The sequence below is a fragment of the Aphelocoma coerulescens genome, chromosome 4 (genome assembly GCF_041296385.1).
Source record: "Aphelocoma coerulescens isolate FSJ_1873_10779 chromosome 4, UR_Acoe_1.0, whole genome shotgun sequence".
In the NCBI taxonomy this organism is placed as follows: domain Eukaryota; kingdom Metazoa; phylum Chordata; class Aves; order Passeriformes; family Corvidae; genus Aphelocoma; species Aphelocoma coerulescens.
In genome coordinates, this window is record NC_091017.1 from 5,642,187 (window position 1) to 5,666,890 (window position 24,704).

At 40.0% G+C, this 24,704-nt stretch overlaps 1 long non-coding RNA gene across 2 annotated transcripts in view; it reads left to right on the forward strand.

Moving 5' to 3' along the window:
- Positions 1-24,704, forward strand: part of LOC138109366 (uncharacterized) — a 126,030-nt gene that overhangs the window by 95,587 nt on the left and 5,739 nt on the right. The window contains exons 5-7 of one of the 2 annotated variants that reach the window (XR_011150431.1): positions 3,603-3,693; positions 18,701-18,774; positions 23,179-23,275. This is a non-coding gene — a long non-coding RNA (uncharacterized lncRNA). The remainder of the gene's footprint in view (positions 1-3,602; positions 3,694-18,700; positions 18,775-23,178; positions 23,276-24,704) is intronic. The other variant, XR_011150430.1, reaches the window with a different exon arrangement.

Here is a 24,704-nt window from a genome sequence, read left to right on the forward strand (position 1 = left end):
CTTAACTCAGTTTCTAGCATAGTGCAAAGTTATAGGTAGTGACATCTGTGGCAGAAATGACATTATCTCTTTGTAGAAAGGATAGCATAAAAACAATGTCCAGAGCTGTTTTAAATTTCTTCCTGATGATCCACTGTGCCTCGGGGAGGGAAGACAGGGGAGGGATAGGAAAAAACCTTTGAAGAGAATGGATAATCTATTTGCACAGATGTCTGGAAAATCAGTTTCCTCCCAAGCTGTCGTAAGACTTTTGAAGAAATCATTATATTACCTTTTAATCCCCTAGTGCCAGCAGTTGCCTGTGTGACCAGACATTGCCAGCAATGGTCTGTGTGTGTCTGACAGTCTTCCCTCAGTGTCCACATGTTCATTACATTTGTTCCCGGGGAGAGGCACGTTCATGTACACATAGGCATGTGCATTTTTTGCTTTTCAAAATTTGACAGACATCATGAATTGCAGGTATTAATAGAACCTGTCAACCAGTATGGGACACAATTTACTTCCTTTTTGGCAGCCAGTGTATCCTGTTCCTATAGTGAGGAAGTACTACTGCAAAAATATTGGCGTCTGCATTGCTTGCAATTGTCCGCTCACCAAGAAACCGGGATACTCAGCTTTCCCATCTTCTTGTTGCAGGAGAGTAGAAACTGAATGTTATTCCAGTATTTTTTGTATTCATAGTACTGGAATGTGGAGGACTGAGCTATAAGGGGGTATTCTAGGCGCACAAGGAATAATCCTGTGTTTTGCAAGCATGTTTATATATTAAATTGCTGACAGCTGAAGGATTGATAAGGTATTTCATGCTGTCAATACCACTATCAATTATCTACAGCTAAATCTGTATCCTTTATTCACTCAGGTAACTGTACAGAAGTTGAGATATTAAACCCACCTAAATAACAAAAAAAATTTCCTCATCTTGTATAAATGTTTGATTATTTAACCAGTAAGTTACTAATGTAAGGGTGATACTATGTAATTAATCTGATATCCCAGGTAGACAATGCTGTCTTTGTGCCTTAATACTGAGTACACAAATCCATGCAACTCTTTCAGTAACAAGGCTTTGCTTTAATTGCTAACAAAATCTGGAAAAGTTCTTGTTGAGGATGTGTCTTCACATAAAATGTTTTATTGGGCACCCTTGGGTAGGAAGTGGTGAGCCAGACTGATTGCTTAAGCCTCCGCCACTGAAATCATAACTGTGTGTGTTGGTGACCTTGGGATTAGGATAAGAGAAAGAAAGTCCCTCTGTTTTTGAGGTCATGTTGGTGTTAAGATTTGTTGGAGGAGAGACTATTTTTCCATTGCAAAAATGACATTCCCTCCTGCTTTTTTTTCCCCTTAATGATCCCTGTGTAAGAGTGATGCAGATTCTCTCTGAGCTTTGTTTACCCTGCCACAGACAAAGATGATGTGCTTGAAGCCAACCACGTAACCTCTCAAAGCCACTTAAATGTGCACTGTCTCAAAGACGAGAGCAGACATGGGGTAATTGGCTTTCTCCTGGTAGTAAGTAGAGCTGTGTTAAATGTGGGCCTGAGGGGAACCCCTGTTTTGGGTTGTAGTTTATTATTAGGTGAGGAAATTACTGGACACCTCCAGCTGCCATTAATCAGCCGTGGAGTCTGACTGGAGCCAAGCGAGAGGCCTGTGGGTGGATGCCGCTGAATGGCAGGGAAATACAACGAGACAGAGACAAATGTTTTCCAGCTTAGCAGCACTAAACTCTGCCCTTTCACAGTCCTTAACATGCATGTTCAAATTGATTTAGTCTGTTTACCCCCTCAGCCTAACCATCCATTTCCATTGAAGACTGACAGTTTTATGTGTCGCTACCATGTTATTATGTGTTGCTGTGCTGCCAGTAGCGATAGTGTTTCAGAAGGACTCACTTCCAGACATAAAGGGAGAAGGGGGGCAGGGAGCCTGAGTCACTTAATTCCTTTTTATAGGGTGCAAAACATGTTGACCGTGACACCCGTTCTCTCCCTTTCTCTCATTCTTTTCTGCCTTCCTTTCTTCCCTCCCTCCCCCTTCCTTTATTTACTTTTTCATTTATTTATTGATTTGAGTCAACACATGCCATGGAAAATCCTTAAATGAACTTGCATGCTTGAGAAAGACATCTGTCAGGTGATGTAAGTGTCTGGCTTATTCCTCTTTCCTGTTTAGTTTACAAACATGCCATTCCTTCAGGGCTCTGGTATGCTGGCCGGGAGGCTGCCAGAGGTGGGTGCTGCTCAGGCAAGGAAAAGCTCAGGTAGGAAACCCAGCAGCTTTGTGTGGCTCCTTGACATGGTTTAGGTCCGTCACCACTGCTCTGCTGAGAGGTCAATGTTCTGAGGTTGCAAGAAAAGCTGAAAATCACTTATTGTACACATTCCCAAAATGGGCATGTAGGGAGGCAGAAGGGAGGAGCCGTTTTCCTGTTTTGCAGGGTTTTTTTGAGACAGAAAACACCAGCTCGTTAGCTAAAAGCTTAATTTCAGGGTTCAATTCCACAGACACTTCTTGTGCTGGCTTATGCCTTGTTCCACAGTTTGAGGGCTGAAAGTCCAGTGAGCAACGATAAAGGTACAGAGGGAGAGCCAAGATGTGGCTCTTTCTGTATTTTGGAAGTTTTATATTGAAATAAAGAAAAAAGAATAAGAACGGCGCTTCTTGTTTGACTCAAATGCTGGGAACAACAAAAAACTCCAAAGAGAGAGAAGTGGCTGGCAGTGAATTTTGAGCATCTCAGTGATTACAAGGGCAAGGGGGAATGGCTCAAACTGAAAAAGAGCAGGTTTACATTAGATGTTAGGAAGAAATTCTTCCACTATGAGGGTGGTGAGACACTAATATAGGTTTCCCAGAGAAGTTGTGGATGTTCCATCCCTGGAAGTGGAGCAACCTGGTCCAGTGGAAGGTGTCCCTGCCCATGGCAGGGGATGGAATCAGATGGGCTTTAAGGTTCCTTCCAACACAGGCCATTCCGTGCATCTGTGGTTAGGCCTGTCCTCTGGCCTCACTCATGAATTCCTGACTTCAGAGTTTCAGTGCAGTCAAGTAGGTTTTCCTTCTTCTACTTTTAATGATTTCTTGCTCCTTTCCAATGTTTTCTTTCCAGATGATGCCTGTTTACTGTTTTTTTCTTTGTATGTGAGTATATAAAATAAGTGATATTTCTGTGGAGTAATTGCATCAAAGGTAGCCTGCAACATCCTCTGGCCAAAGGCTGCCAGTCAATAAAGAGGATTATTTGGGCTTCCTTTGCATTGCCTGACTTTGTGTAAACGCCTTCAATAATCATAATCTACAGTGCTCTATATACAGATCAAAACAAAACCATTTTGTTCACAGAAATCTCCTTTTGGGGTGTTAGAGGAGAAATAAAGGCGGGTGCTGGAGAGGCAGGTACTATAAAAAAGATTTTGTTTTGATGGGTACAGATATTCTCCACACCACATTTTTGTACTCTTTTCAAAAATGACATTTTTACCCTGCTCACCACTTGCATTCGTGCAGGGCCTGTGGTTTAAAGCGGGTTTTCCTGAATACTCTTTGCCTGGGGTCGTATTCTGTCCACTGGATAATGGAGTCATTGTTTACAGAACCTGGCTGTGTGGCTCTGGAGAAGAACACTGAGGAAGATGGGAGTGTGGCCTGTGAAAGTTAATGCCCTAATACCATAAACACTGATGGGTAAGATCAGCAAAAGCTCTGAGCTCAAGGATTTGCCAGTTTCTTTCCTTGTAGTGGAACTCCATTATTCTCCTTCCCCTTAATGGCTACTTTGATGAGATTTCTTGTGTGCCAGGACAGCCATCAATCCCTAGTTCCTCCTTAGGCTGGGCAGGCACGGTCATCTCCTATCTTTTTTGGGGTCTCAGCCAAGTGAAGTGAGAGCCTCTGTCTCGTCTCTGCTTCCACTGGAATATTGCCATGATATGCATTGAAAATATATAGAATATTTTGTTCTCGATGAACATATTTAACGCTTAGATGAATTGTTTATATAATTGCCAAACATAATTGTTGTTTCACCATTAAATGTAAAAAAAAATACGTATATATACATATCTATATCTATATCTATATATATATATATACACACACACTTTTGTTTTGAAAAAAATGTGCCTGTCCGGTCAATGTATAAAATGATGCTGCACTATTTAAAGATATAAATTGGTCCTGTAAGCATAGCTAAGGATTTATTTTAATTTGGTTTCTAGTCAAAAAGATATGATAATGCTTAATATCCCAACCTTGGAGTCTACAAAAATTTGCCCACGTGCTGAGATTTAAGTACATGAGCTGAAGAAATGGTGCTATCGGAACAGCTTCATCATATTTCATTTAAAAGCTGCCTTTTCTGAAGTGGAAAAGTCAAGCAAAATGTCACCAACATTTTCCAGCATAACAGCAGAAACGGGATATATCAAAGCCAGTAATTATCATAGTATTGCTAAATGCTCAGTGCCCAGGAAATTTAAGTCAGGGCCTTTCCTTAACTCTCCTATACCTTCAGCTTCTTCCCATAAACACACAGGTAACTGCATGCTATCATGTTAGAAATAAGTATCTCTTTATCCAAGGTAAACCTAATTTTTGGTGACTTACATGTAAAATTGCCTTACCCAGTGAATTTTAAACAGCAGGCCTATACATCCTTTTCATTCAGCTGTTTTTCCTTCTGGAGGTACTTAAATAATATCTTGAGGGTGTTTCCTCTTAATGAGGTAATAATACCCATATCCTGGGCTAAATAAACTTGGGGCCAAAGGCCTAGGTGTTTATTAGCAGAGGATGTGGTTATTAAGAAATTTAACAGGAAGCACCCTCGAGTTATTATTTTACTGACATTTCTAATGATTATGCATTTGAGAAATAATTGGTTGAAAAATAATACTTATACTTTTAAGAGGGCAGGTGAAGCAGAAGATAATTTATAGGTCTGCTCCTAGCAAACAAAGATTCCGTCAGTCTGGTACCTTCCCAAGTGGGTAGTGATACCAGAGGGAGGAGGATCTGTTGTTGCCTTGGGTGCCTGAGGTCAGCATGAATGCCAGAAAGCCCATGGATTTCTGCTTTTCGATTCAAAGAGTTGGGCTCTGCATCCTTTTAAGAGACTGCAGTTATTTGTCAACAACAGAGGTAGCAAAACCACATGAATTTGTGTAGTTTTCATGTTGTTAGCTCTAATAAGTGACAATTGGCATCCTAATCCTCTTTAGTAAGGGAGTTTTGTCCCTAAAGAAGCAATAATAATGAGCTTAGTAATTATAAAAACTGGTTTTCACCTCTGGCTCTTAATTGGTTTTGCAGAGATGGACAGAGGGACGGAGACAAAGGGAACTTAAAGAGCATGCCAAGATCCTGTCATAAGTAAACAGCAGTTTGGAGAAGACTCTGGACTCTTGGTCTGGTGTTCCAGTTGTGTTGCTTCCTCTGCCTCGTAATACCTCTGTCCTGCAAATATTTGTGCTGCATGAGTAGATTCAGAGGCCTTGGCTCCGCTGGCCAGGCTCCTACCACCTTGGATAGTGTTTCATTTACAATGCTTTCCACTCTGTGATGCAAATGCTGGCAGGGTGCAAACGTTCTGATGAGAATGTACAAACTGCTCCCAGACTCAGAACTGAGCACAGATGTAGGTGTTTGTGAGGCTGGCAGCTGAGACAGATCAGATTATGAATTCAACTCCCGTAAAAAATCCCAGCAACTTTCCCTTTATTGCTACAGAACAGGAACTTGGGGGATTTAAACTTATTTAAAAAAAAAAAAAAAAGGTGATTCAGTGAACTGACAAGTCTCCACTGTTCTTTGTTTAAGGCAGAAATTGTAGCAAAGTATTTTCAGGGTAACCAGCATCCGTGAGCCAAATTTTTCACCAAGCTTGACACTCCCTATTAAAAATACAGCAGTGACTAAAAACTGTGCTGACAGCTTGTTTAAGTTGAATATAGGATGCAAAGTTCCCCATGTCAGAACAAAAACAAAACCACAATGACTACTTATGTTTTGCCTACAATTAACAGAACAAACATCTTAATAGGCAGAGAAGACACAAACAGATGTTCTAATTGCACATCTGTGTGAAACTGATATTTGCTAGTTCCACTGTAGCTTGACCTCTGCACCTTGGGAAGTTGAAGTCTCACAGGATTTGAATGATTTATTGATCTGATGCAATGAATATTGCAGAAACAAGCTGCATTTCCAGGAAGTTAAATACATCCTCATTCTGTGTAGCACTAATTCATGTTTGAAGGGAACCCACTCTCTGCTTTAATCAGAGTGGAGATATCAATATTGTTGGTATCCTTGAAAAAGTGGGAGGAAAGATGAAATATGCAGAGGATATGATATTGGGCAACTGAATGAATGTGGAAATAAGGAACTCGGTTCCAGGAGCTACATATTTCTCTTTAAGCTTCTGAAAAGGATTTTGTGAGATGGACCAAAGATAAGCTGATGGAACCACCCCCCCTCCCCTTTTTTAGCAAGCGAAAAAACTCCTCATGCCCTACACTGAAGATTAATTTTGTTTCACAGTTCACTAAACATAAACTAGAAAAAAACCCTTTCATAATACTTATGAAGCTTTTTCATAAGTAGGGTAAAGATTTATATAGGCAGGTTTTCATGATGTTTCAGAAACAGCAAATAATGAGTATCAAGTGACTTTAGGACCAGCTGTAACATGGAGGACTGCAAAATAGTAGCCTCACCTCTTCACTGGGAAACTGGACATAGTAGGTTTGTATAAAATTAAAAAAACATTATTCTTTTAGAATTTTTGATTGCTCTGGTTTTGGTAATTGTATCTTTGGCACAGCACTTACTGGTGTGTGCTGCTTTGAGTGTTGTAGCAATTCCACTGAAGTCAATACTGCTGTCAGACATATGAAGACTCCAGTCCCAAGCTGAGTGCTGGTTTTTATGCTTATGTTTTCCACCAAGCTGCCTCTTGTTCCTGCCAACAACAGTTATGCTGTGCTGAACTGAAGTACAGCAAATCTCTGCGTTTTAAAATGCACTAATTTTTATATCCAGCTGTCTGAAATCGGCGCAGAGGATTAAACAAATGGCACTGCAGCTTGATTTGTTCAACCTGTTTTGTGGGGTTTGTTGCTTCTATTTGTTTTGTGGGGTTTTTTTTGTGTCAAACACCTGAAGTTTATTTTGCTAAAGGAAAGTGAGACTGAGGAAAGCACCAAGTCCATTACCATAAACTGTGGTAATGTATCTAACACACAAAGAAAATATACAAAACCAATAAGAAGACACATATTCATGCATATATAATGTGTATAATTCTCTGTCCAAAGGATAACTCCACTAATGACAGGAGTATGACATAGCACAGCATTTTCTGGTTTTTTTTATTACTTTATTTTGAATTTATGTACTTCCTTTTTATGTTACCATTTCTTCTTTTCTTTTCTATTTTTTTTTCTGTGATCCCTTACAGGTTCTGAAGTGTTTTGTGGCACATAAAAATGCTTGAATTAAGAGGCAAATCTTTCATACGTATTTGAGGAGCCAACATCTGGCTCTAAATTTCTATTTATCTTTTGTTAAGGCTGGTATAAGGGCATCATCTTCCAGGTGTTTTCAGTCAACTATTTGGTGTACAGCAAGCAGATGTCATGCATGCTGTGTATTGTGTCTGTGCGCTATCTGGAGCTATTGAAAGACAGTATTTACTGAGGAAATCATGTGAGAGTTCATATATATGATTTTAAAAGCCCAATTTCCCTTTTCCTAGAGGTGATTTATATATAAATGTCAAATTTCAAATATACGACTCCCAAAAAGGCAGCCACAGAACACAAGACTGTGGTCATATAACACGACTTCAGTGTCAAAGAAAGGCTGCATTTTAGGACTTTGATGCCATTATTGTGAAATATGGCTTGATTTTGGTAAGAGCACATCCAGGATTACTCAAGATGATTGTACTTTTCAGTGTACAGCAGTTTGAAAGGGCAACAGCTCTTTTTTATACACCGTTTATTCTGAGCAATGAAATGATCTTTTTGTCTGTAAGTGTGAAGGAAAACAAATAGTTATTCTGAATTTGTGGGACAAAAATGATGCCCATACTGAATTTCACCTCATGTGGGTATTGACAGGGCGAGGAGCTTGCTGTACACACAGTGTAAATCTTATATTGCTCAGTATTCTTATAGATAATTTTTGCAGCCTAGCAAGGACAAGGATATTCACTGAAATCTGTACTAATGAAATGATGGAAATCAGATGCAGCGAAAATCAAACCTCTTCATTACTGTGGCCAACTAGAGTCTGTAGCTGATCACTAATTGACAGTTCTTAAGATCCTCAAAAAAGTGAGATTGATCTTGTAATAAAAGATACAAGACAACTTATAAGGACATTAAAAAAAAATTAAATGTCTTCAATTTATGTAGTCTGGAAAAGGCACAAGAGATAATGTCAACTTTAATTACTGTTTTCTTCTGAATGCAGGGAATAGGCCAAAGGGCATAAATGGAAATTAAAGAAAAATGGAAAACAGATGGTAGGAAGCATGCTACAGGAACTGGAATACAGGCAGCACTGTACATAATTTACCAAAAAGAAAAGGGGCCTTACCAGTTATTTTGTCCCATTTTAAACAACATCTTATGATCTGTTTCACAACAACATTATTACTAAATCAAGGCCCCATTGATAGTAACCGCTGTAGCATTGCCAGGATTTAAAATTCTTCCTTCTCCAGCTTTTATAAGACATCTTTGAAATATGGGTCAAGCAAAATTGGATGCTGAAAGATAGCTGCATAAATTAATAGCCTGACATCTAAAAGTGCTGGTCACCAAAACCACCATATATTTCAAGGGATACTGGTTGAATACTTGCCATTTTGGAAGAGGTTGACGCTGATTTAAATGCTTCAACATGGGATTAGGAGCCTAATTTTAGTAAGCACTTTAAAATAAATCATGTGAATATTTATGATGATATATATTGCAAAGTGCTCTTGCTTTGTTTTAGGGGCTTTCATCTGGATAGGAAATCTTTTAGTCCAGGCAGAATTTCTTTCCCTTTACAGCAGACTTCTCAAAGCTGAAGGAGCCGATTAGGAAATGGTGCTGACATGCAGCAGGGAGGTTTCGAAGTTTGAAATCAGAAAGACTTTAAGTCCCACTAAACCAAAGACTGATAAAACACAAACAGCAAGTGGTAGTCCTGGCAATTAATCCTAGAATACATGCTTGGTTTTGAAATTGATTTTTTCTCCTCCAATCCTGCCCCATGAGGTTTCTGTCTTATGGAACATCATGGCTGTTCTCAGAACAGCCTTCATAGGAAGGGCTATTTCAAAGGAGGGGCAAAAAAAGGCTGAATGGTTACTTGCAAACATGTTAACATAAGCTCAGTCATCCCTAGGCTTCCAGCACCATGAGGGGAGAAGGTAATGAGGTCATGGGTTGTTTTTTTTAGGTTCTGAAGACTGACTTTGAGAACTGAAGAAAAGTAAATAAAGGATTATTTATTAAATGAAGAAAGGATTACCCATTACAGGATAAATCTTGCTTGCCTTACGTGTACAAATAGTTCTCATTGACTATGAACAAGTCAAATACTTACACAAGGCATTTATAACTTTTATGTACCCTTATAAAACCTCATATATTATTCTGTGTCCTGGGCTTAAACAGCAGGCAGACATTAGCCAGTTAGGTGTATAATGAAAAAAAAGCAGCCTTGTTTTTACTGCTGATCTCTCCAAAGATGGATTTAAACTAGAAAACTTCTTATCCATTTAACCATGAGGCAAATGCATCCAGAAAAATATCCAGGCAACTAAGCAAGTTTCACTGGAGAGTCTCAATTGCTGTGAGAATGGAGGGTCTGGGAAAAGGAAAGGAGGAGGATGCGAAGCATGAAAACATTCGGAAGGTATTTAAATGGAAAGTTTCTCCTCCTTCTGCACATTCCTGAGAGTCTCCCAGAACACTGGGCAGGGCTAGCCCCGGGACACTCCTTGCTGGATAACGGTAACCTTTATTATGAGATGCTGCAGATTAATTTCAGAGTTGTTTTCTTCCGGGCCACCAGCTGTAGTTACTCAAGGCAGATTAACCAGAACATGGTTGGTTTCAGCCCCTACCCAGCAGCATGAGGTAAATACCAAATTTCAGAGGGTGCCAGCACAATGTTAGCTGCTAATGTGGTGGCTGAACACAGTGTTAGCTGCTAACTTGGTGACTGCGTGGCATTTGGGTGTCCTGCTCCTGCCTCAGCTTCTCTGGCAGCTGGACATGACATGTTTTAGTATTTAGTGACCACTTGTGCCTCAGTATGTGGCACTTGGGGACGTGGCTTAGTGCTGGACTTGGCAGTGCTGGGTTAACAGTTGGACTCGATGGTCTGAGAGGTCTTTTCCAACCTAAATGATTCTACATCTGGTATTAAATCACTTGGCAGTTTGTGCAACCTTTAGCTGATGTTATGCTCCATACACTAGATACACAAACTTTTCTCATCATCTTTCCTCCTCACTGATTCAGTTGGAAATCACCCTGTTGTATGTTTCCCATAGTTTATCTCAGGAATGCGTAGATAATGACCTCTCATTAAAAGAGAAGGGAACATTTAGCCTCCTATTTTAATTTTATTCAGAGGAACAGCTGAATCCAAAAGGAAGATTTGGATGTTTTCCCCTCTTTCTTTGAAAAGTCAGCTACAGAAATTGAGGAGAGCAGAGTTGAATCACCACTGGACAAGTGCTTTCAGTGCTGTTCTGGACTAATTCAGAGACATTCTTCTCCCTGTGATGAAATATTTTGAAATCCCTTCTTTTTTTGTCTAAATGGGAAATGCCAAAACCTCAGTGTTTTTCATGAGAAATTCTTGTCTTCTGGCCAGCTCAGTTAGCTTCACAGCAAGAACTGGGAAGTTAAGGCTATGGCAAAGGGAGGATTTCCACATTCATGGGGAAGTAGACAGCAGTTGCTTTCAGTCATTTGGCCTCCTATAGCACTGAGATATCAGACATTATAGTCATGACACTGAAAGTTATCAAATCAACTAATTCCTCAGGGCTTTGACCATTATCTCTAATTTTTCTCTCAAGATGATTTAGTTAAACTTAGACATTCATCGTGCAACTAAAGATCATGCCAGGAAATTTTCACAGCAGCTATCAAGTACTCCATGCTAACATTAAAAAAAAAAAAAAAAATAAAAAGGCCAAATGATGCATTCTCTCAATTCTTTGCTGAAGAGTATTTCCTTTCTTAATCAGAGTACATATTGCTATGGTCTAACCTGTCAGCCATAATCTGAGTTCTGTCTTCAGCTTGACCTATGCCTGTGTTGTACCATTTGCTGGTTCTGTTTCACATTAACTCAATGATAGGGCAGTTTTTATCCAGCTAAAATATTTGACTGGGCTTTTCCTCGTGTCTTGTGTGTGACAACTACAGTCCTCCCTTGAGCAGCTCCCCCAGAGTGTGGTTGCCAAGACTGCACTCCTAGAACATTGTTTTGAGTACCTCTCTGTTCCCTCAATGTCCTTCTTGTCCTCACCCTGAAGGCCGTTCCTTACCCCTCTGCTGGTCAATTTTGTGATGTCCCCATCCAGCCTATAATCCCCTATTGCCAACTTCATTTTATCTAACAAACTCATCTCAGCTATCCAGGGGGAATGGGAATTCCATAACCCACAGAAAGTGGCTTCAGTGCTGTCCTTCAGACTCTTCATTAATGTGTTACCAGTCTCACTGCTGGGCAAGGGTGATGTTGTGCATGTGACTTCAAGATGGTTTCACCATTTTTTTGGTTCTTTTCTCTCTGTCCAGATATTGCTTCTCTCCCACAGCTCCTCTTCCTGTGCTGAAATTGGGAGTAAGTTAAGAGCTTTGCCTTACCCACACCAATTGACATGAATTCAGCCACGACTCAGGATTAGGGGTCTCCTATCAGGAAGCTTTCCTGGAGTCCTGAAATATTCAATGGAAACATGAGAAGTGTTTTTTACTCTTCAACTCATTACAGACTGTAAGGACTGGATATTCAGCTTGGTACTTCAGGGTATGCAGATCTGGGTCTCAAGCAGAGTTGTTTATTTGACACCTTTTGAGGCCACAACTTTAGCTGCAACTCAGAACATGAAAAATACTTTCTACTGGACTCCTGTATTTTTGACTTCATCACTTGAATTACAATGATTTCTTGTTGTGCCTGAGCAGAGTCCACAAACTCTGCAATTTACTGCTTCCTGCAACAGTCTGACACCATCCCCTGTGGGAGAAAAATAAGTTAAACAGAGAACTTTTTCCTCTTAAAGAATTATATTGATCTTGCAGATGCTGAGTTGACTTAGTGTTTTTCCTTAGAGCACTTGGCTGCAGATTCACTTCAGAGTAAATATAAGAGCCCTATCATCTTCTTTCCCCTTAAGCCTAAGCATTATAATCTCTGTCAGTGTGACATGATGTTTTTCTTTTAAAGATGAAATTAAATAGTATGACACAGCTCTTCAATGTTCACTAAATTCTGTCATAATTTCCCAGCTATAACTATCTAATTTCTCTCCAAAATCTGTGGTTTATATGCAGCCTGAATTTCAAGTGCAATATATAGAAAATATAAATATTTAAATTTGAGATATGGTTTACACTGTTCTTTCCTGGAGTGTTTTTCCTTGTTTCAAAAACCACAAGAGTGTAGCTCAAGTAGCCTACTTGAGAGAGAAAATTTATCATGTGTCTACTCCAAGGCTCTTGTGCTAAGGGCTAGCTAGACTGTGGTAAATAATCCACAGACCCTCACAGGAGGCAATGCTGCCTCACATTCCTCCTGGAAGAGCACAGGCTTGCATCTTTTGGTATCCTCTTCCTTCTTTTACCCCTTTTCTCTGAGATAGGAATGAAGAGGTTCTTTCATCTCTGGAGACTTCTGTGATGTTTATTTGACACAGACCTTTATGGTTTGATTTCAGCTTGACTGGGCCCCTCGAGGTTGGTTTCAACATTCTGCTGCAATATGTTCTTCCCTGTAGACTGTAACCTGAGTTTCCAAAATGAGGAGGACTTTTGGCATGCGAAGAGTGGATCTGTCTCATTTACATCAGGACATACAAAGATACCTATATGGATGCATGTAAAGATATGTAAATGACACGCAAAGAGTATGTGACCATCAGCTAGACCTCAGCCAGGAAGCAGGCAGTGATTTTTCTCCCTGGGGACAACCTTGTGGCCATCATCAGATGTGCATACCAATGCTAAGGTGATGTTAGATCATTGGCAGTTTTGCCAAAACACGCCAAAACCGAGCAACCTTTGCTTTCATGTTGCAGAGCTGCTGTGACTGACAATGACCCTGACAGGAAACTTGTCTTTCCACAGAAACTATGTTTAGAGCAAATGATTTTAACTCCCCTTAGTAAATAAAGGGGGAAATAATATTTCTCTCTGACACTATGTTTTACAGGTAATTGATTTTTAAAAATGACTTGGCTTTCTCATTTATGGCCAGGAAGCAATAAAACCACCCCCACCCATTCAGTTTAGAAATTCACCACAGAGATGTTGCAAGTAGAGAGAGCCAGGAAAAGAGTGAATGTAAAATACTTTTAAAACCAGGCATCACATTTCTCTACAATGGTGGATAACCTCAATCATTTTCCCTTCCTTCACAGAGCACGAGGGATACCATACTCGTGAGAATTACACCTCAGCCCTTCAAATGCTACTGACCCTGTGATACAGCTTAATCAGAGATGAGATTTGTTTGAATGAGCTAGTTGCAGGCAGCCACTGGACATTACTGTGGAAACAGCTTTCCTAAGTCTGTCCCACGCTTCCCAGCAATGTTACTAAAATTTTGATGTGTTTTCCTACAGATTTTAGTGGCTGCAGGTGATTATGAGATACTGTGCCATAGCAAATAATGGCAATTTCTTTTTGAAACCCAGGTGGGAGTGTTCTTCAGGTTGTGTTCCTTTCAGAAGGAGCCTTTTGCTGGTTAGAAAAGTTGGTTGGTATTTGCGTAACCTAAGTTTTGCAGTTTTCTCTGTGGCACCTTATCCAAGTTACTGTGACAACTGTGGCCTGACAGTTGTCTGCCTTATGGATGGGCAAATAATGCAAGCATTAAAGATGTGTGCTGGGGTCAGAGGTTGGCTGATGTTTGTTTAATTGAGTCCCGTGGCAGAGGCTGGAAAATCCTCAGCAAGGAGCGTTGTCATTCAGGGCACATAAGAATCCTGAAATAGGTCAAATAATTTGAGTCTGACCCTCCTGCATCTGGTGGAGCTTTAGGGTTTGGTGCACCGTGATTTTAAACTGCTTATTCAATTTCCTGATCCTTAACATGCTAAATTTATTCCTGTGCAATGGTGAAACACAAACTCCAGGCCCTATTATGTAAGACAGCTACTACTGGCTTTCTATTTTTGAATTATAATAAGATAGATTCTGCACTGCTTTAGCATTTCCCTTCACACCCAGTTTATGGGAAAAAAAAAAAAAGAAAAAGAAGGTAAAATATGATGGAGGACAAATTTTCTCTAGTTTAAAACAATTCTGTACCTGAATGAGATGTCTGGCACAAGTCACTGATGGACATGAATGCAGAAAGATGTGCTGAGTTTGCAGTGCAAGCTGAAAAGGAAACAGATATTCCTGTACAGAGAGATGGGAATTTCCCAATGTGCACATAGTGCCAATGTGTGCCAGGAACAGCAGATGATCTTTAATGCACAGAAGGGATTTAATGACTAAATGAACCTGCTGTACTGAATCAGTCAAAACCCAGCAAGTAAAGGTTTTATAAAAACATGCTGACTTCTGGCAAGAACTGCTTATTTACGGGACTTCGCTTATTTTATGGGCCATGATAGATCATTACTTTCATGTTATATATGAGGATAATTACCAGAATTTCAGTGAAGTAGCTGCCTCTTTATTTTCTGGGAAAAGTTCATGTATATACAGAAAAAACCAGCTCATTTATACACATGATTTCTCTCAGAATACCCAAAAGCCTGAGGATGTTTTACCCAAGTGTTCTCCCTCTTGAAATTTAATTTCACTAATAAATGAATATACTGTGGGATATACCATCCAGGAGAAGATTAATAATGATAATTGTGAGAAAAACCAGAAGTGTTTAAATGTATCATAAAGGTCAGACCAAATTAATCTCCAACAACATAAGCAAGGCTGCATGTAAAAATGGGTTTGAAATTCTGCACATCTTCCTGCTGCATAAGGCAGAATAGATTCCTCATGTCCAGTCGAGCTGGGACAATTTATAGCATCTGGCAGCTCAGCTATGCACATTTTAAGTGTATAGATTCAGAAGGGAATATTATTTTAAAAGCATGCAAAGTATTGTTTTCAGAGAAAAGGAAGCAAAAGTTATGTATTACAAAAAAAAGTCAGACATGCCTCAGTTTTGGTTTTAGAAACCTGGCCTATATTCCTGAAGTGGTTTGGAACCGCAGGCCAACTTCCAAGGGGAACACCCTGCTCCCCGTGGGGAAGGATTTATGATTTTATTCAGGATGTATGAAATGTGGTGATTTTGGCTGGAGTTCAGGAAACAGAAGAGGGGAGCAGAGTCTCCATTCATTTACACCCCTGCCTGTTGTCAGTGAAGTTTTAATGACAATGAACAAAGGCAGAATGTGGGCTGCAGAATGGGAACTCTGTGCTTTGTAAAAGTGGCCAAAAATCAAGGGAACAAATTGCTGACTCTTCTGTGAGCAGGAGCTTCTGGTGCTGGCAGAGCTCTGAAAAACAAGGCTGCAGCTGAAAACAACAGCAGATTCTGAGAGCCTCCATTGGGGACCTTCCTTCTAGACCCTGAGTTCTTGCTCTCTCTGACCTACTGAAATGGTCTGTTACAACACAGTGTGAACTCAGCCTTTGGAAATGGATGAAGCCAGTTGTGTTTCCAAAATCCATGGATGTGCAGACAAGTAGCTGTATTCCTGGAATATGCAGGAACTTTTCACTGCCTGAGCTGCACAAATGGACATCTGTGCATTTTGAGGGAAGCTGCTTGACATGGAATTTTTAAAACCTAAGGAAAGTTCACAGTATTCAGTCATTTGAAGGAAATGCTTCCCACTGTTCCTTCTTGCTTATAGTTTAAGGTTACCCAACACATGGCAACTTTCCTTCAATGAGAGCAGTGTGTGTGTGGGGAGAATCCCGATCTGAAAGAAGCAGTGCTGAGCCAGATCCCTGGTTTGCATCCATTGCCTTGCATGAGGGAACTCCTCGGTATCCCTGAGCTGCAGGAGCTTGGCCCCCACAGCACCCTCTCGCTGTGCCTTCCATGGGGGAGCAGCCCACCTGGGATGTAGCTGAGGCCGAGCAGGAGGGAGGTTCAAACCATTTGTGAACTCTGGCAAGCCCCAGCTGCTGCAGCAGCCCGTGGGAGGATGTTTCAGCTGAAGACAACTTTGAGCAGTCTGAAGCAACTCCGAGTTGCTGAGTGGGGCCCCTGCAGATCCCTTCCTGGGATGGAAAGTCCAGAGGTTCTTGCAGATCCTTGTCTTGCTGTGGGAGATGGTGACCAAGCGTCTGCCCTAAAATATGCCATCAGTACCTTCAAAAGAGGTTTTGCTAGGTGGGAGTAAGACCCCTGCCTGTCATTTAAACACATCTGCATTTTGTAAGCACGGCAATAACTTCGTGAAACACTGGAAGCAGCAGGTATTGCCTGGGAGGCTGAAAGTGAGAAGGGAACTCATGAGCTGGGTTCCACCTGCAATCCACAAGAGCCTTGAGGTTATCAACAAAGATGCCTTGACTTGAAACTGTAAACTTTCTTTGGGATGTGCTGTGCACCGGAGTAATCAAGTATGGAAGGATTTATTGGCATTTTATGCAGATAGAAGAGCCACTCTAAAGGGAGACAAACTTGCTATTGAAATGGGTTTCTCTGTGATGGAAATGCAAATAAAATGCTTGGCTTGTTTCATATCATGATGTAGATTGAAATCTTCTCCATGGCCTTGGAGAGAGAGGGCTCATACCCACCACAGATGTACAATATCAGCTATCATTAGATTTTTCATGTAGTATCCAACACATGCACATTATGGACCTCTGATCAAGGGAAAGCCTCAAATGATTGAAAAGCAGCAGCAATGCAGCAGCATGCCCCTGGGAAACCAGAACATCACCACTACAAGTGTTAGCCACTGCAAATTAAAAATCTGAGACTCTCACCGTACTAAGCTGCTCATGTCTTTCTGCCCTCTCATGTACTAATACTCCTAAATACGTGGTAAAATATCAAAATGTAATTGCAGAGTAGATTCTTGGTTTTCCCACACCTGTAACATACATCCAGCTGCTTTGTTAATATTGCCATTCAGGTACAATTTAAAATCAGCAGTGAAAGTCATTCCAGAACCTGCACCAGAAGGTCACCAACTCCCTCTGAAAGCACTGATACTTCCTTTTGTTCGCTCTTATGTATCTGATTACAAATTACTAAATCCTCCTGCTATTTGAGAACTTTTAGATTCTAATCAGTACTTTGATGAATGTACAGCACAATAATGCAGATGAGTGATGTCACCCTTTAAGCACACAGCAGCGTGCAGGGATGAAAAAGTGGAGAAGCCATTCAAAAGCTCTGGGACCTTTGTGATCTGGGAGCTTCCTTTGTAATTCATCCTGACTGTAAATTGTTGCCTAACAACTTGACATTGTTAATGTGTCTAATTAAACATAAAAATCCCCCCACGCAAATACAAAATGTTCAGCTTAGATTGTGAAGGGTTGCCTTTATGTTGGTAAAATAGAACGAAAATCTGGGATAAGGAAATGTTACAGAAGTTGACTTGAAAAAATAAGAAGGAAACATAAGTAAGTTCAACAATGCCAGCATCAAAGATCTTTTCTTCAGGAACTAGGCAACTCCTAACGCTTTGTGCTACGGCATAAGAGACTGTTTATTAAATGAAGTAGAAGTAAACATCACAGCCTTTTTTTCATGTAATAAAAGAAGAACAATGTAGCCAAGTGTTAAAAGATGAGCAAAAAATTCTTAAAAGGGAGGTTATTTTGGTAAAATATGATGAAACCAAGTGGCTGAAATAAAAATTATAAGTATGAACTTCATCTGGATGAACTTCATCTGTGTAGTTTTTCTACTGCAGATGACAGGGTCCTGACCTGTTCTTTTAGTCTGTTTAACACACTTATGTTCAGTATTTTCATTGGGTATGAAAATTCCATAGGACTATTCTTGGTAAAACCAGTGCTGAAGGATGTGAGGGCAGTGCTATGGATTTAGGAAAGGGAAGAAATGCAGGGGTCTGCTTCTGATACCTCTTCAACACCAGCTGGCAAGGGATGATGCCTGTCCCTTCTGATACAGATAATGTGTGGTTATGCATTATGATGTCAATATTCTTTTAACGTGGATTACGAAGGAGTGACCTTGCCTTATTCTAAAACATGCACCATTAAACTAGGATAATTGGGGAATTTCCTGTAAAAAGAAATTTCCTGCCACCTCACACTGTGTCTGGGTAGTCGTGTGTGCTGTTCTTCTGAGGCTACCCAAGTAAAGGAAATGTATCCAAAGTATATTTTCCTAAAGTTTTCCTTTACTTTGCACCTTTGTGGTGCACCTCTTCAGAGGAACTGCTACCTGAAAGCATCCACCTTTTAATAACCTTCTTCCTTTTCTCTTCCAGGGACTTCTGACACTCCCAGCCCTTTAGCCTGTTGCACCTGAAGTACAAGAAAAGGACTTTTCCCTCCATTTTAGGTAATCAGTGCTGCTTCTTGGTTGTAAGTGGGATTAAGTGATTTGTTGATAGAAATAGTGTAAAAATACTAAGCAACTTGCAAGTCTGCCACCAGAAGTCAACATATTTGATGGTACAGGGTCTGATGATAGTTATTAATTCAAACTTTATTTTCAGTTTAAGAACTATAAACCGACTTCCCTGCTCCACTCTTGGAAATTAAGCCTGTATCTCTATTTTTCTATCCCCTTCTTTATGAGTGTATATATACATTTATACATCTGCAATTGCCTGTGCTGTTTTATCTGGGAATCCCACTGTACAAACCTAATGCTTTTCCCTACTGAAAGTAAGTTTTTCTTGCAGTGTCACTTTGATTATGGCAGGGTCCTGTCTTTTCAACACTTAAGCATTTTGTGTCACCACATGATTAACATTTAAAGCTGCTTTAGCAGTGAAAAGTCAGTCTCACTTACATACTTTTCCCCCTTGCTGATCTTAATGTGGGAAGTCACTATCCTCTAACTGGACAAATTTGTTTCAAAATGAGCTTGAAATGCACATGGGTCATAGCAACTGTATCAGTTCATATCATTCCCCCTCCTTCCTCTTCATCCATCATGTCTAATACATCTGATGCACTTTAAAAGATCCTGGGAATAAGATAAGCTGGAAGGAGTCTCCAGTTATTTTGAAAGGGATCAGGGAGTCAGAAACATTGGGAGGGGTCACCTTGAATCTGTGTAAGTATGAGAAAGGCAGGCATGCCAGCCCAGATGGTCTTTCTTTATACTTTTTATGCTATAAAAAGGGGCATTACTGTTGCTTGGATGGAAGGGTTTTTATGATCAAGAGCAGAAGAAAAGGATTTAGAGTTGTTAATATACTGCTTGTGTGCTTAGCCATTTATATTTAATTGCTTCTGGAAAAAAAAAAAAAGAGTCCTTCACTTGCCAAGTGTAGGAGAAATAAAGGCTGACTGAATTAAGTCTGGGAACCAGTTTGATTAGAAACTGAAACAAATCTCCTAGGACTCTAGAAACCCAATTCATTTGTGGCATTCCTTCCATACTCTAATGGGCTCTGATGCTTGATACCGAATGATAAGAAATGCTTGTTTCTGAAAACAGCTGTTGTGGGTTTGGTAGTTTGGAACTGCTTTTGAGAGCTGAATGTAAACCATAAATATGTGGAAATGAAGGCAAGTCAGATTGTTCCTCCAGATAGGACTGGAGCCCACGGTCATTGTTTCAAAAATGCTCCCAGAAAAATAGTAGAATTACACCTTTCACTTTTGGAAAGAAAAGCAAGACCACCATTATTCCACTGAGACTGTAAAGGATCTGTAATGTGTAATGTTGTGTGTATGCTCTGGGACTTAGAGCAGCCTCTGGGTGGTACCACAGATCAGCATCCTGTATTTTCTGTTTTCTGAACTGTACCCTGTGCCATTATGCTGGGGTGGTGCTGGTCTTGCTTCAGAATCTGATTAAAAGAAAAACATTTCTGTTCTGCACTTGTGTTAACATAACTCAGGCCTTCAAATGCTTGAAAAATTATGGCCCTGCTTTCTAACTTTTCCATCACTATCCAAGTTTGCAAGGGATGCTTGGCTCTTAGTGCCTTGCAGAGTTTGGAGCCCTTCACCTCTAGCAGTGTTCCAAGTGCAAACTTGAAAATGGGTTTCTTAAGGCATTTTGTGGGGCACAAGTTGGGAGCTAAGAGCAACAAAAGCATTTGGTCATGAGGTGAGCTTGACTCCTGTTGTTTCCAGTCACCACAGTTAAATTAGATCTGAACTCCTTGGGCCATCCCTAACGTAACCCACAGGCTGAAGACTTCTGTGTGTCGCAATCCCAGAACCAACTCTGTGGTTTTGCACATTTTTAAAGAGAAAAATGATTTTTTTTCCTTTGTTCTTAATTGTAAAGATGGTATTTTTGAAAAGAAGTTCTGTAGTGACAAATATGTTTCACAGGTAGCTCTGTTTTGCAGGTAGCCCTTCGAAAACGACAAAATTAACAATAATTATCATTTTATATAATGTATAATTATCTATTATTTACAGAATAAAGAGTGAATAGTGGAAGTAAAGATCATGTCATAACCTGCAGTATGAAGTGCTAGAGAAGAGCATTTTTTTATGTTGCTGCATCTTTCATCACTCAGAAATTGTGAGAAAATGTTTCTAAAATACAGCATGGGCAGGCACTGAATTTCAGATTGAATTGCATGAAGCAGACAACACAACAATGAATTAACACTGACTTAATTTTTAAAACATTTAAACACCTGTTTTTTGGTATCAGCTGATCGTAGTAGACACTTGTTAAATGAAATTTTTATTGGATTCTTTTTATCCATTTTGGCCTATTATATACCAGGACTGAACAATGTAAATTTAGTCCACACTTTGGAAAAGAGGTTCTCACCCATTTTGATGTGCAATGGAATGATATTTGATAATTTTGCAACCCTTGCAAAATGCAAATTTTTTCAGAGAAAAGCATGTAAAGAATTGTGTGCATAAGGTGTGCAGTGGCAGTTTGCATACACAAATTTTGTGCAAATAGAAATGAAAGAACCCCATGTGGTGTAACCTGGAAGTGTAATGCATAGAAACTGTACGTGTAGTTGTGGAAAAAACCCTATTTATAACCTGGCTTTCTTACCATAAATTCTATCTTCTGCCTTAGCAACACAAAACTTTTACAAAAAAAAAAGGTGGAAATTGGAAGCTTTTGAATTATAAACATTTCCAAATCATTGAACATAAGTATATATACTTTATTAACTATATTCTGGAAGTAGATGGAATAAAAACTTGATGAGTTAACATGTTCAGTTGAAGGTTATATGATATTTACCAAACATTTTTGTGAAACAAATCTGGGGAGCAGATGGGAGCGATGGGGGAGGACGTAGCTGATATTTCAATAGATTTTTGCACATTTTCTGTGGTTTCTGTTTGGTTTGGTTGTGTGTTTTGTGGGATCTGCTCCACAGTCACTTGGACCCTATGCCCAGAGCATTCTTGGGTGCACTTGATGATTTTATGGCTGTTGGTTAAGACCTGTAGGATATCCCACCTCTCTAATAATTTTGACAGGGTTCTGTGGATGCAATTTCAGTCTCAGGCTTAGGAAAAAGATTCATTTAACCCTGGAGACTGAGGAGGAAGGAAGGAGGCTGGGAAAAGGAAGGACAAGGAAGCATCAGAAAGATAGGCAAGAGAAAGTGAGAGAAAGCATCAGGTCTAGAGATGTGAACGAATGAGGAGAGTATAAACAGAGAAAAAAAATTGCAGCCAGGCATTGTTTTTGTTTGCTTTAAATACCCCATAAGCAGAGCAGTCAACAGGCAGACAATTATAGCACCAGGCACATTAGGATGCAGAACAAGCTTTGCTCTCCATGGTTTATGATATCCTCTGAACCCTCTGGAAGGATAAATGATATAACTTGATGTGACTCATACAGGAAAGCAGATTATCTGTGGTGTGCCATAATGCAAGTGAGAAAAAGACAAAATAGAGTCAAAGAGTGCTTACACTGTGTTACTTTTATCTTCTGATATTGTTTATCATATTGGTATTATCATTATTATTTGATAATGTTATCATATCACTTAGTGACAGAATTTCCAGGCTTGGAGCCAGCATCCTAGACAAAACATCCTAATGCTTATGGCAGTTTCTTCCTTTGCTGGTTATTAAATTGTTTCTGTGAATGAAAATAATGATAACAACAAGGAGAAATGCACACCAAGCAGGGACCAATTTCCTGCCACACCAGGAGTGATGCACACAACAGCCTCCTGCAGCTGGAATGATGCTCTGGGATGGAGGGAGCTTGAGTGAGGACCTGAGGAGTGTGGCTGGAGTGACCTCTGGAATTGTGCTGTTGGCACTGAGACCACAGATGCCTGATTTAGTCCTTCAGGCTGCAACATCTTCCTGTGCATTGAAAAATGAAAATGCAGGAAAATAGGTCTGGCAGGGCTGGGAGTTGTTCAGGCTGAGGTTTCAGTATGGATTTTCTGTGGGGATATCAGTTTCATGGGAAAGTTAAGACCTTCCCATCCGTATCTGCATTTTGCTGCCTTTTCTCTTCCTGTGTTTTTATTTATTAAGTTATGCTAAAGGGCACCAGAGCAGACACTTGATGAAAATGGAGTGCCCCGGTTTTTCCAAAAAAATAATAATAATTAAAAAAAAAAAAAAAAATTCTATCATCTGCAGTTTTATGGAGAGCCTTGGTTTATGTGTCATATTTTTCTAAACCCCTTTTGTTAATCCTTTTGTAGGCAGACTTGACATTTCCAAGAATTAGCTAATGGTATACCAGTAAAAATGTCCCTTGAAAAAGAGAGATATAAGGAACTTTTCTACTGAGGGTTGCATTTGATCATATTTTTTCCATTAGATCATGCTTCTGTGGAGTTCCTAGTTCTGTGGAGTTCCTAGTTCTGTGGAGATCATTCTTCTGTGGATTGGAAGATCCTGCTGGATCTTGAACCGCAGTGAGTGTCCCTTACATTCATTAATAGCTTATATTGGAAGCAAAGGGCTTCTGAACTTTTCAGCTGTAATTCAACAGCATTATTCTTATGCAGGAGGGTGAAAATTTATTTACTGAAAGGAAAATATTTTTCTGGCCAGAATGCAATTTTTTGCCACTGGTACTGATGCCTTTTAGATCAAATTTTTGTAGTAACCTAGGGTAGCCTGTGATTACAAACACAGGTGAATTCAATGAAAATTCAGCCTGGTCTCATTCCTTCTGGTGTCAATCCAGAGTATTTTACTGAAATCTATTGCCATCTGACTAAACTTTGTTTCCAGGGGCTGCCAGTGTACACAGCATTTGGTATTATCAGCCCAGGTATATTTAGATTTCCTCATTATCATAGAAAGCACGAAAAAGTAGCCAATCCACTTTATGAGTTACCAGGTGACATAGACTCATGTTACTGATGTGACAATTATCTGGTCTAGCAATTATGACTAATGGCAGCAGCAGCAGCAACAACAACAACAACAAAACCACCACCACTAATAATAATAATAAATAATAATAATGTGAAGGAAGGAAGGGAGAATTTCTGTCCCTTTTGTGCACTCAGACTGAATCCGAGAGGTTAAACAGCCTCTCTAGCAATTCCAATACGAAGTTTCACCTCTCTTTTGAGTGTCCCACAATTTCCAGTTTTGATTCCCTACACTGAGGCATTGGAAATGGAAATCAGGTACTTAAACTTGCTGGAATAAACTTGCTGTGGAGGCTCTGAGCATGCTGCACTGACAGTGTCAAACACTCTAATGCAGATGCTCTGAGCTCAGTGGTAGGTGCCTGAATTTAGCAGCTAAGCCTCAGGGTTCTGGTTTACACTTTTGGATCCGGCCTGTGCTTTTCCATGTCAGAAATTATTTAAACAGCTATTAGGCCTGCAACAAATTGCAGTGGAAAGATCAACAGAGCATGGAGAAGCTCTGTTTACAAGGTGTCAGTGACCACTTGCATAACAAACCTGTCAATGATTTGTGAAGTGTGCAGACACGGTACCACAGAAAGTCTCACTCAAAACAATTGGTTACTCATTGCTGCATGGTTTCAGTGATCTTCTCATCTTCCTGGATGTGCTGGACAGCAGGAAGGCCCTGCCCATCTCTTTAGCACCTGATGATCCTTGGACAACTTTGCTGCCCTCTCTGTAAATGAATGTCAGCTTTCCTACAGAAGTACAGGGCTGCCTACTGAAGTACAATGCCTGTTTTATTTGAATGTTCTCTGGGAAACAGTTTAGAGAGCATCCATATCAAACAATTCCTGCTCTGCAGTGTTTGTACCTCGAAGAGTTAGGTCAAGGGTTTTGGATCAAAGCCTAGCTGAGGCTGCATACATCATGAGGCCCAGAGAGAGAAGCATTGAATTTCTTGCTTAAAACTGGC